The sequence below is a fragment of the Acinonyx jubatus genome, chromosome F2, assembly GCF_027475565.1.
Source record: "Acinonyx jubatus isolate Ajub_Pintada_27869175 chromosome F2, VMU_Ajub_asm_v1.0, whole genome shotgun sequence".
NCBI classification, from domain to species: Eukaryota; Metazoa; Chordata; class Mammalia; order Carnivora; family Felidae; genus Acinonyx; species Acinonyx jubatus.
Genome location: NC_069394.1, coordinates 5,861,871 through 5,875,021, shown reverse-complemented (window position 1 = coordinate 5,875,021; position 13,151 = coordinate 5,861,871). Strand labels below are relative to the sequence as shown.

The following is a 13,151-nucleotide window of genomic DNA, read 5'->3' as shown; positions in this document are numbered from 1 at the left end:
GGACAAGGTAAAGGAGGAGGAAAAACAAACAAAAACCTCTCATAAATTCCACATAGGAGTGAAATCATATGGTCTGTTGTCTCTCTCCAACTGACTTATTTTGCCTAGCGTGATAGTCCACTACCATCCACATTGTTGCAAATTTAAGATTTCATTATGTTTCATGGCTGAATAATATTCCATAAGAGAGAGGCAAATCAAGAACAGACTCTTAAATATAGAGAACAAACTGATGGTTAGCAGGTGGCAGGGAGTTGGGGGTTAGATAGGTGATGGAGATTAAGGAGGGCACTTGTTATGATGAGCCACAGGTATTATACGAAAGTGTTGAATCACTATGTTGTAGACTTGAGACTAATATTACACTGTATGTTAACTAGCTGAAATTAAGATATAATCTTTAAAAAAACTCTCACAGGAGATCTCAATGCACTGAGAGACTGGAAAGGTCAGAAGTTCATTGCTACCCCTGGGGCTGAAGGATCAAGGGGAGGAAAATTGTTACTGGAGCCCAGTGAGAACCGGGGCCAAGAGGAAGAGCTTCCCAGAAGACTCTCTGAATAATCGCCGTAGAAAGACATCGCTTTGCTAGAGAACGTGCCACATTAAGGAAGCAACAGAGAAGAAACACCCTCACTTCTGGTGTTTTAAAATCCTCCCTAGAATGGAACCCAAATAGAAACCAAGGAGAATAGAGACCAAATGAAGCAAACAAGCTTGGAAAAGCAGACTAGGAATTCCTGCAGTACATGCTCCCTCATGATTTTGATGTCATTAAACTGAGTCACCCTAAGATGACTGGTCCTTCGTGTTCCTGAGCTCAGAAGATCTAGATTTTTATTCTCTTGCTGCTTCCTCTGTATCACCCTCTCGACCAACCATAGGGAAACAAAAAAACAGAAAGTTCATTTACAGTAAATTCTTTAACTATATGTTTCGATATCATGGCACAGGCTCTTGCCTTCTTTACTGCTCTAATAATTAATGTGGCTTTTCCATCTCAGCCTCCTGCATCCTGCTGTGTGGACAGGGGTCTGGGGTGTGCATGTGGAGAATCTTGTTCAACAATTGAGGCAGGTCTGAAGATGGCAGATGTCTTCCGTTACATCGAATGGCTACAACGGGCTTCACTCATACACAAGAGGATTAGAAGCTGCGGTCTTGTCTAGAGAACAAAATGACTTGGTGAACACAAAGCAATGACTCTTCCACTGAGGGTAGTCTTGTCCAGTAACTCTACTCATTCTTCCCGTTTGCTGTTCTGCAAGTGTACAGTTATTATTTTGGTTTACATGTCTCCTAAAAGAGAAGGATGGGGTATATCTTTTCCACAAATGAATCATCAGATATTGAAACATATGATTAAACAAAACCTGTTCTCTGTATCAAATCAACATGGATTTTATTCTAATTATACTCGGAGGATAGCTATCACGTCCTCTGCACATATTTGAATGCTAAGGAGATAACATGCTACACAAGAGAATATTTGCCAGAACACCCTGTTAGCGTATGATCCCAGATTTCGCTTTCCCTCCCGTTTTTACCTACTCATTGCTTTCTGGAAATAACTCACTCGGTGTTGCCGTTCTGGGTAGGGGTTGATTTCAGCCTCATACCTGAATTACTTTCCATGAGAATTTGAGTAAAATCAGTTCGGGTTTTCTGGAGCTGTTTTTTAGTTAAAGATCTAAAAGCAAACGGTTGCTTATTGCATATATATGTACCTCCAAAACTGCTGAACATCAACTTTTTTAGAAGTGGAACAGTTGAAAAATTGTCTTAAAGCATGGCACTCAATCAAGAGGAAAATTTCATTGCATCTAAATGAGTGTTTCCACTGTCAACATTATCGGCAGGTTCATTACCGTTTGAAGTAGCTATTTTTCAGTGCCTGTGGTTTCTTCCAGGATTATTTACCACCTTGTGGGTCATCACCTAGGAGGGTTGGAACGACATCGGAGAAACTGCAGTAGAGCCCTGTCAATACATGTGAGAGGGAAGAGCACCAACAAAGTTAGACCCAGCCAGGCTCACAGTATAAATCCATGCAACCCTAGGTTGGAGATAATGTCGACCTGGCTGGAATCCAGGCGCCAAAACCGTGTTACAAAACGGTGGTAACAACAATGACAATTCAGACATATTTCCACAGCTTTGTCTGCTCTGTTCTACTCACATTGGTTACCTTGAAATTCTCTGGATGTGTCATACTCATTTTCATCCATTTTCTTTAGCGTGTGCTCTTTCTACTCCCTGAAAGCTACCAGGACTTACGATCTTGAGTTTTACTCTGGGCATTGACTTTTCCCTGAATCCAGCAGTCACCTGCCTTGTGTTGTTTCTGCTCTATAGACTCAAACATTCCGATGCACCTTCTCTCTCTCTCTCCTTCCTTCTCTCTTTCTCTCTCTCATTCTGTCCTCCTCCTCCTCCTCCCAAACACTGGAATAATGTAGGTTTCTGTCTGTATTTTTTCACTTCATATTATATCATAAATTTCACTCCTAGACATCGTAGAACCCTGCATAGTATAGTAATTAAGAGCTAAAGATTGTGAATTAGAAAGTCTCAGGTTTGATTTCTAATTCAGTTGTTTATTGACTGCTCAGTTATTAGGCAAGTCTTAAAATGTCCTAGAGTTCAGTCTCTTAATATAAAGTAGAACAAATGATACTTTGTTCGCACAGTTATGGAGAGAAGTAAATGAGATAATTCATCTAAAGTAGGGTTGCTGTATTTAGCAAATAAAACTACTGGATGTCCAGGTAATTTGAATTTTAGATGAACAAGCAAATAATTTTTTTAAATTTTTTAAAGGTTTATTTACTTTTGAGAGAGAGAGAGAGCACGCACGAGTGGGGGAGGGGGAGAGAGAGACAGAGACAGAATCTGAAGCAGGTTCCAGGCTCCTAGCTGTCAGCACAGAGCCGGTCACGGGGCTTGAGCTCACGACTGTGAGATCATGACCTAAGCTGAAGTTGGATGCGTAACAGACTGAGCTATCCAGGAGCCACTTTAAAAAAAATTTTTTTAATGTTCTTTTATTTTTTTAATATTTAATTTCTAGAGAGGAAGAGAGAGTGGGGGAGGGGCAGAGAGTGGGAAAGGGGGAGACAGAATCCCATTATTTTTGAGAGGCGGCGGGGAGGGGCAGAGGAAGAGGGAGAAAGAGGATCTTAAGTAGGGGCCATGCTTAGCGCAGAACGCGACGTGGGGCTCGATCTCACGCTCTCCGCACCCTCACTCAGCACAGAGCCTGACACCGCGCTCAAGATCACGAAGGGTGAGATCATGATCTGAGCTGAGATCGAGAGTTGGATGCTTTATTGGCCGAGCCGCCAGGTGCCCCAACAAATAATTTTTGTCGTTTATGTTGTACGGGTTTCCTGGGCTGCCTTATTAACAAATTACCACAATCTGGGTAGGTTAAAACAGAAATCTTTTCTCGTAGTTGAGGAGACCAGAATTTTGGAATCATGGTGTTAGTAGGGTTGGTTGTCAGGGCGTCTCTGATGGAGGGTCTGTTCCACGCCTCTGTCCTAGTTCCAGGTCACTACTGGCAATCCTTGCATTTCTTGGCTCACCTGCCCTCTGCCTTCATGGTCACATTGACTTCCTCTCTCCTCTTCTTATAAGGACGTCTGGCATTGGATTTAGAACCCACTGGAAATCCAAGACAGTCTCATTTTAAGATCTTTAACTTAATTACATCTGCAAAGGGCCTTTTTCCAAATAAGGTGACTTCACAAGTTCTGAGGATTAAGACTTAGACACATATCTCTTTCTTAGGGTCATTCTTCACACCCAAAGAGATATGTATCAAATATTGCATGAGACTTATGCTTATTAAGACATATTTGTTGCTTACCTGGAATGAAAATTTAACTGGGCTTCCTATATTTTCTCTGCTAACCCAAAATCTAATGTTCTCAACACAGTACTGGTCACATAGTATAGCTAAAATGAATGAACGAATACATAACTGTAGCTATGCTTTTCAATTTTTCTCTATAGAATTTGTTTCAGTAGCTTCATAACTGCATAGTATTCATATATGTTAACTAAAATTAATATGGTTGACATGACACTTTTCTGGAACTTTTGAGTTAATGTTTTAGAAAACACTTAAATAAAATTTAACATGTGGGTACTTCATTGTTCATGTCATAAACATATTTCATTGCAATTTCTAATGATTGGCATTAACTTTCCTCCTTGAATATGGATAGAAAGTACTTGCCTTTGAATCTCTTATACTTTAGTGAGAAAATATGCAAATATATTTAAAAATATTTACAATTCTGTTTAATCACTCATTCATAACCCACTTTAATGTAATAAATAATTAAAACTGATAAGAAATAATTCAGGCAAATAAACTAAAATTTGGGAATAAGGTAAGATATCGTGTCTTTTTATAGAATACTTCCTAAATTGCTGATATTATTATTAAAAATGAAATCAAGAGGGAGAGAGAACACATAAGCAACAGAGAGAAAGTTCTTTTTGCTCTAGATATTTTCCATAAATCTTAAAAGTATTTCTGTCATCTTTCAACTTTTCTCTTTGTAAGGGTCTTTGCCAAAATTTTACTAGGATATGTTACACAGAGTTCTTAAATTCTATATAACCACGCATCCCATATCTGCTGGCCTCTTTCTAATCCAGAACTTTAATTCTTTTTTTTTTAATGTTTATTCATTTATTTTTGAGAGGCAGTGGGGATGGGGCAGAGGAAGAGGGAGAGAGAGAATCTTAAGTAGAAATCATGCTCAGCATGGAACCCAACGTGGGGCTTGATCTCACAACCCTGCAGTCATAACCTGAGCCGAAATCAAGAGTCAGGCACTGAACCGACTGAGCCACCCAGGCGCCCCCAGAACTTTAATTCTTATGTTACCATTTTTACAATGAACTAAAACTTGTAATTTTCTTTTCTCAGATCCTGTTAAAATGGTAACTAATTTGTGTTTTTCCTGACTGACAAAATGGGTGATACCTTTCTTGTGTTTTTTTTTTCCTCTGCTGCTTCCTTATAGTCTCATTATTCAGATGTCAAAGTATCACCAGTACTCTCTTGTACAACTGGAGTTTTAATTTAAAACCTCTCTATATGGATGTGCATGTTTTATGTCAAAACATTAAAGAGAGCCACTGGCCATGAGGTGAAAGGAGTTCACATGGAGAGAAACCAGTAGATTTGTACAAAATAATTCACCGTATTTTTAATAGTATGGCCAAGGAGTAAAAATTGAATTCGTATAAATAAGAAATCACATTTTTTTCTGTGATTTAGATAACTGGAATCTTGGGGCATCTTAATCCCAAATGAAAAAACAGTGTGTGTGTGTGATGTTTCCTATTATATATTACATATGTGTATATATGTACAAAATATTATATATATTATATATATTACATTACATATTATATATTACCTTATATATAATATGAACGGGCTTTCTAGGTTCACACAGGTAGTTTGTTTTGAATACTTACAATTCTGTGCAGTTACTCTACCATTCACTCTCAACTCAATATAAGAAATAACTGAAACTCACACATACCCAGGTCTTACCAAAAAGCTCAGTCTTCCTCCATAATCCCAGATTGAGAATGAGCAAATAAATAAAAAGCAAAAATATGGTAAATATACACACTTGAGGCTTTGATTTAAGTGTTCTCCTTGCATTCAGCAAAACAAAATAATATTGTAATATTACAATATTGTAAAATACAATAAAATTCTTAGGTGCCCTTAGGTGGCTCAGTTAGTTAACTTGAGGCTTTGATTTAAATATTCTCCTTGCATTCAGCAAAACAAAATAATATTGTAATATAAAATATAATAAAATTCTTAGGGGCCCTTGGATGGCTCAGTTAGTTAAGTGTCTGACTCTTGATTTCGGCTCCGGTCATGATCTCATGGTTCGGGAGTTTGAGCCCCACATCAGGCTCCACATTGACAGAAGAGAACCTGCTTGGGATTCTCTCTCGCACACTCTCTGCCCCTCTTCTGCTTATCCTCTGTCTCTCTCAAAATAAATAAGTAAAACTTCAAAAAAGAATTAAAAAATAAAATACAATAAAAATTTTAATCTATCCGGTGAGAGAGCATTCTGTTTTTCTCACGTGCTTCAAAGTCCTGTTCAAATGCTATCTCTTTCGGGGACTGTCTCCCGCACTCTCTTAGCCAACTAGTGCATTGACTGTCCTTGGGCACCCTGGCACCATGCATATGCCCTTTGTGACTCTCATCCACTATATTAGCTCACCCTGTCCTCCCCCAAGTAGGCCGGTCAGTCCTCTGGAACAGCATATCGTTTCCCTGTGTTTCCTCAGGGCTTAACCTAGTGCCTGTATACAGTGGCCGCCCAGACAATACTAAAGTGATTAAACTTTGTTATCTTCTGGATGCCGCCTTCAATTATCTGCTTAATAAAATCATCACTCGTCAGCAGATGTCCCTATCCCGCCATTGGCCCGATGCTGGCGCACAGTTTCAGATGAAGATCTTCCAGACAGATTTCAAGAGCCTCAGATCTTTGGGTCCGTAGATTAGACCTCTTACGTCAGATGAATTTTCTCTAAATCCAGGCAACAAGTGCTGTCTCTCACCTCAGAAAATCCTCCTTCAAGTGGGAGCAAGGAGCAGGGATCAGAAGTGAGACGACCTCAGTGTCAGGGAGGGAAAGCACAAGGGAGAAGGGGGATATGGGCTAGCTAGTGACTTCACGGGGAGAAGTATAGACTGTGTTTCTTTAGCAGCTTTATGAAGTATAATTGCCAAACACTAAACTGCAAACGTATAAACTGTACAGTTGGATAAGATTTGACATACGTACTGAAAAGAACAGCTTTAAATCCAAATGACAGCCCTGCCTTAGTTTAAAGCTAAGTTCTCTTTTCTGCTTATTATGGATCTTTGATAAGAAATACAATTGCTGAGAAGTCTGTTTTGCTTGCTGTTTGCTACGAGCATTGTGAGACCTTTCCTGAATGTAACCCGCTGTGTAGTAGAATGGGTTGTGAAACTTCCTAAATGTAGTCTGATATGTAATGGAATGAGTAATTGTACATAAAGTAACCGGCATTTCTCGCTTCTGTAAACCTGCTTGCTTAACACATTCCTCCCCTTCCCCCTTCCCCCTTCCCCCTTCCCCCTTTCCCCTTTTTCTCCTGCCACAAGTAAGGGTCAAAGCCTTCCCGCCAAAGGACAGACAAAGGACGCCCAATCAGAGAACAACAAATGTCCTTACTTTATAAATCAACTAATCAGGCCCCTCATAATTTGAAACCTCCCCTGTGCTATTTGTCTCTGTCTATAAAAACGCTGTACCAACCCTGATCGTGGCCTCTTAGCGTCACCGGCAACGAGTGCGCAGAGGACCAGGTTCGAACCTGCAATAAACGACCCTTGCCTCTTGGCTTTGACTTACAACTCTGGTGGACTTTTGTGGGAGGTTTCGGAACTTTAGGCATTACAGTACACGCTTGTGAAACCATCGTCATGATCACAATAAACATAACAGTCACTCCCCACAGTTTCCTCGAACCTTGTCCATAGAGTCATAGGTTTCTAAGGTGAAAATAAAACAAAACAAAACAACTTTCTAACCATAGATCAAAACCAAAACCCAGATATTCTATCCATAGGTAGTTACGCATTTGAACATACTTTGCTTTCTCATCTTTGCAGATTTCATCCTTATCGCTTGTATGCTGTTCTTTATGGAGAATCTGTAAGAACAGAATTCTAGGGATAACCTAAATGGGCTTTGTATGTGACCTTGCCATAGGATTCCACAGCTCTGTGATGCTGTGTATTGTAATCATACCATGTTCTGCAAAAATAGCTGCATACTAAACATGAATGACAGAAAGATTTCTGGACAAATGCCAAATATTTGAAAATTGAACATCACACCTCTAAAAGATTTTTTTTAATGTTTATTTATTTTTGAGAGAGAGAGAGGGCACAAGGAGGGTAGGGCCAGAGAAAGGCGAGACACAGAACCTGAAGCAGGCTCCAGGCTCCAAGCTGTCAACGCAGAGCCCGACGCGGGGCTCAAACTCGTGAACCCTGAGATCATGACCTGAGCGAAGTCAGAAGCTTCACTGACTGAGCCACCCAGGTGCCCTGAAGATCACACTTTTAAATGACTCAATGGGACAAAGATAGAGCAATTAAGGAAATTAGGATATGTTTGAATTTAAAGAAATAAAAGTACAGACCAAAATCTAGGTTAATGTTTCACTTAAAGGAATTTCAATACATTAAATGATTACACGAGGAAAGAAATAAATTCTCAAATTGATAATCTAAGCTTCCACCTCAAGGAATAAAAGGAAAACTGGATTCAACCCAAAGCAAGCAGAAGAGAAGAAACAATAAAATGAGAACAAAAATCTATAAAATTAAAAACAGAAAAACAACAGAGAAAATCAATGAAATCAGTTGGCTTTTGGAAAGATCAAATTGATAAACCATGAGTCAGGCTGATCAACAGAAAGAGAGAGCGATAAGACCCACATGCCTGATCTCAGGAATGAAAGTGAGCATAATAATAAAGAACTCACAGGCATTACAAGCCTGGTAGAGAAATATTATGGAAATATTATGCACATAATTTGGCAACTTACGAAACAGAAAAGAATTTCTTGGAACACAGATACTGCCAAATCTCACTGAAGAAGAACTAAATAATATGACTTGTGTCCTATCTATTAAAGACAGTGAATTTGTAATTGAAACCTTTCCGCCAATAAAGCCTTCCAACAATGAAAGTTCCAGATGGCTTTACTGGCAAATTGTACCACACATCTGTCGGTTGCAAACTCCGGAGGTTCCCAGGTGAAATGTGAAAATGGCCCCCAGAGGCCAAGAGGACACAGAGGACAAGAAGAGACCCAAGGAAGTGTCTGGACTCTCCAGATCAGTAGGTGGAAGGTTGAATAAGCAAGGAGACTTTCTTAAGAGGCTTGCCTTGGGCAGCCACAAGAGATCTTTGTACCCACCCAGGGGAATCGTAAAAATTTATAGAGAGGCTTTGATGGGATTCGGTCATGTACACCATACATCCATCAGTCTCTCAAGTCTGTGTCCTTGAAAATGGTGCTCACTGTTGGAACAGGGGTGGGGGGAACAGGTGATATATTCTAAAGGCAAGGGAGGGAGTAAGGAGTCTCTGCTTGCCTGGGTTCTGCTCATGGGTCAGCTGGTGATCATATCCTCTCAGTGACCTCCTCCAACAACATTTAAAGAAGAAATAATACCAATTCTACACAAACTAATCAGGGTAGCCCAAAGTGTCAAACATTTTCAAAAATCGGATTGGTACTTGATAACAAAGAGAGGCATAGGTTGTCATCAAGTTTTTTTGTAATCAAGACCATCCACTGGCAAACATTTCAGTGTACCTTCATTTGAACTGTGTATTTATAAATATATGTATACATTTTGGCAACTATGATTTTAATTTCAGTGGTAGATTTATTGAAGCCTGTTCAATGCAATCATGATTATCCATTATGCAAGGAATTTTTTAATTGTGCAACAAAATCGATTTCAAGTATGTATCTGCTCTGTTGATTTTTTAATTTAGTAAGAATATTGCTTTTGCCATACAATGTGCTCCACCAAAATTGTTTATTTTTATCACTATAAAAACAAGTAGTTTGTATTTTCCTTTCAAAAATTTTGGAATGAATTTGCGGAGCACTCATATTAATGTCATGTTAATGTTCACCCTTCACAAAATGAACTTCAAAAAGATTTACTTTGATTCCATGAGTTGGATGGGAAAAACAAAGAAACCAAGAAACAAACCAGTATTGGAATTAACAGACATCATATTTGAGACACCTAATGACAGTAGTTTAAAACCATCATTTAACTGTCTGCAAAGATCTTCTGCTAATGTAGCCAAAGCATTAATGATTATCTTTTACTTTTCATGCTGCACAAAGAAACTTGGAGTGGAAAAATAAGCAACTTAATTTAGAACAACAGGCATTTCATTTACAGTAAGAGCCCTGTGCCACACTGTGATGAGTGAAAACAACCATATATGTGAAATTGTTGTGTTCAGGCTGCCTTAAAATTGCTTCTAATGTTTTAAGCAGATTGATGATTTTTGTTTTTAATGTGGTCAAGTGCTATTATGATTGACTTCCATGATGCAAGGAAAATGCCATCAAATATTTTGTGAAAGTTTCATATTTTTTCCTCTACTTCATTGAGAAACATAAAGGTGGTGCTTGATTCTGTTTGTTAAACTTCTACTTCATTGCTCCTGAAAGAGTTTATTTCAATTAAATATAGTTATATTTAGACTCTTAGTCTATATATAGACTCTTCTCTATTCCAGGGATCAACAGACATTCCTTGTAAAAGGCAGATATTTTAAGTTTTGCAGGTCATATGGTCTCTGTCACAACTACTCAATTCTGCCTTTGCAACACAAAAGCAGCCAGGGATTATAAAGAAAATGTTGATTACAGGAAAAACTTGCAACTAGCAGATAAATAAATTCTGGAGATCTAATGCACAGCATACTGATTATAGTTAACAATACTGTATTACTCCACACACTCCACACAACTTCAAAGTTGTTAAGAGACTACTCTTACTTATTCTCACCATAAAAAGGAAATGATAATTAACTGAAATGGTAGAGGTGCTAGCTAAGCTACAGTGGCCGTCATACTGGGATATAAAAATGTATCGAACCAACAGGTTGTACAACTTAAACAATGTTGCATTTCAATTATATCCCAATAAAAAAAAATTTAAAAAGAGTGTGCATGGATGTGTTCCAATAGAACTTTATTTATAGACACTGAAATGTGACCTATGTAGTTATTGTGTGTCATGAAATATTGTTCTTTCTTTGGCTTTTGCAACCATTCATAATGGTAAAGGCCATTCTTCATTGTTCAAGTTTTTATTTAAATTCCAGTTAGTTAACATACAGTGTAATATTAGTTCCGTGTGTACAATGCAGCGATTCAACCCTTCATACAACAGCCAGTGCTCATCACAAGTGCACTTGGTAAAGGCCGTTCTCAGTTTGCAGGTGTTACCAAAATTTTCAGCAGGTCAGATTTGGCTTGTGGGTAGTAATTTGCTGATCCCTTCACTGTACACTCTCTAGAACAGACTTTTATCTCCCTGAATGTAATGTCCCAGATAAATCTGGATGGATGGGCCTGATAGTTACAGGTTAAAGTTGACAGCATTGCACAGGAAAGATATTGTGAGAGAGCAAAGAGTTTTGGAAGCCTGGAATAACACATTATGACAGTGTCAGAGGTGGTCCTTAAGGATCCAGCAATTTGGGGTTATCAGGAGGCCGTAAGAGGATATTGATACAAATCATGGCAGTCGTATGTTGGGAGCAGGGGCAGGAAAAGATTACTCCCAATAGATTTGCGGGCACAGGATGTGGATGAGTGGGAGTTGGAGCAGGTGAGAGACAACTGGGCCATCTGAGATATGCCTGGTAGTTGCCACTGCTCAGGAAATGGTTTATTTGACCTCTTGTGTCTCTCAGAAATCCCAAGGGGATTTTCATCTCAGAAACTGCCGCCCTCCGTGGAGTGGACTCACACAGACATCTGTTTTTCTGGAAGGTTCCTCTAGTTCACTCCATGGATTTTATTGCTCCTTCCTCCAGCCTACTTCTACCCTCTATGTAATTATTATAGCAGGTCTCAAAGGTGGTGGTACTCATTTACTTCATGTCAGTCTCTCCAACTAGACTGAGCTCCTTAAAGCTACGGGCGGTCCTCTGTGTGTCTCTGTTAACTTCAGGACCTATGACGATGCCTGACGCGGAGTTAAGAACTCCATAAATAATCTGTTGTGCAAACCCTAATGATAGCATGAATATGATTTTGCATTCTGTTTTTGTCACTCACTATTTTATTATAAGAATTTCATTTTGCTTTATTGTCTTCATTATTAGAATTTCCATGGCTACACAAAAGTCCATCAAGTTCATGTGTCGTAGTTTGGTATATTATCGCTGCTTTGTACATTGATGTTGTCATCACATTTTTACTATTCGTTAAGTATTTAATTAGATATTACTTTGTCTTTTTTGAATTTTGAAAGCTTGAAAGCATGATTTGGATTACTCCTGCCTCAAAAAATTCTTATAATGGGGGGCGCCTGGGTGGCTCAGTTGGTTGAGCATCCAGCTTTGGCTCAGGTCATGATCTCACAGTCTGTGAGTTTGAGCCCTGTGTCAGGCTCTGTGCTGACAGCTCGAAGCCTGCTTCAGATTCTGTGTCTCCATCTCTCTCTGTCCCTTCCCTCCACTCACGCTCTCTCTTGCTCTTAAAAATAAATAAACATATATTTTTTTTAATTCTTATAATGGAATTTGGCTACTTCTCCTAAAGACATTTTCTTGTCAGTCGAAGAATTTAATATTTACATTTATATTATATGTAAGGATATGTGTATATGAACAAGTACTATATAATATATAATATATGCAAATATATATACAATGATAAGTAAATACACAATATAAATTTTAGATAGGAATGTTTATTGAGGTATAATTGACATATAAGGAATATTTAGCTACATATGTAAGAGATGTTTACCATTTAAATTGGAAAAGAATATTGGGAAAAGGAAGACCTTATAATCAAGTTGAAAAAATTCTGAACCAAAGTCTGTCCAATCTGTGCTAAGAAATACCTAGCATCAGAGATAGGAAAGAGTCTGTCTCCAACCACCCTGAATGTATCCAATCTTCTCTGATCTTGGAAAGTAATATACAGGGTCAGGCCTGGTTAGTGCTTGGATGGAAGAGATAGGAATGAGCCCATCAGCTTGGGAACACAGTCCTCAATAATCATCCCTGGAAGCCAAGAGCCAGCTGAGGAACGTGTAATTTTCTTTCTTTTCTAATCAATTTAATCCAAATATAGTTGGCTAGAAGTTAAAATTGTTTATGTGTAATTATCAAATTTCAAACACCATTTCCAGTAATTTATTTTTTAAACAATGTTATTGAGGTATAATTTATATACAGTAAACCAAATACATTGTACTGAAAATGCTTTGACACATGTATATGCATGTGAACCATTATCACAATCAAAAGTATGAACAACCCTATCACCCCCTA

The 13,151-nt window shown here is 38.5% G+C and overlaps 1 long non-coding RNA gene across 1 annotated transcript; it reads right to left on the bottom strand.

The window, feature by feature from the left end:
- Positions 1-942: 942 nt before the first annotated feature.
- LOC113600450 (uncharacterized) lies at positions 943-7,780 on the bottom strand. The gene is made up of 3 exons (XR_003421440.2): positions 7,682-7,780; positions 1,869-1,980; positions 943-1,165 (listed from the first exon to the last, which is right to left on the bottom strand). It is a non-coding gene; the product is annotated as an uncharacterized LOC113600450 (long non-coding RNA).
- Between the last annotated feature and the right edge of the window lie 5,371 nt (positions 7,781-13,151).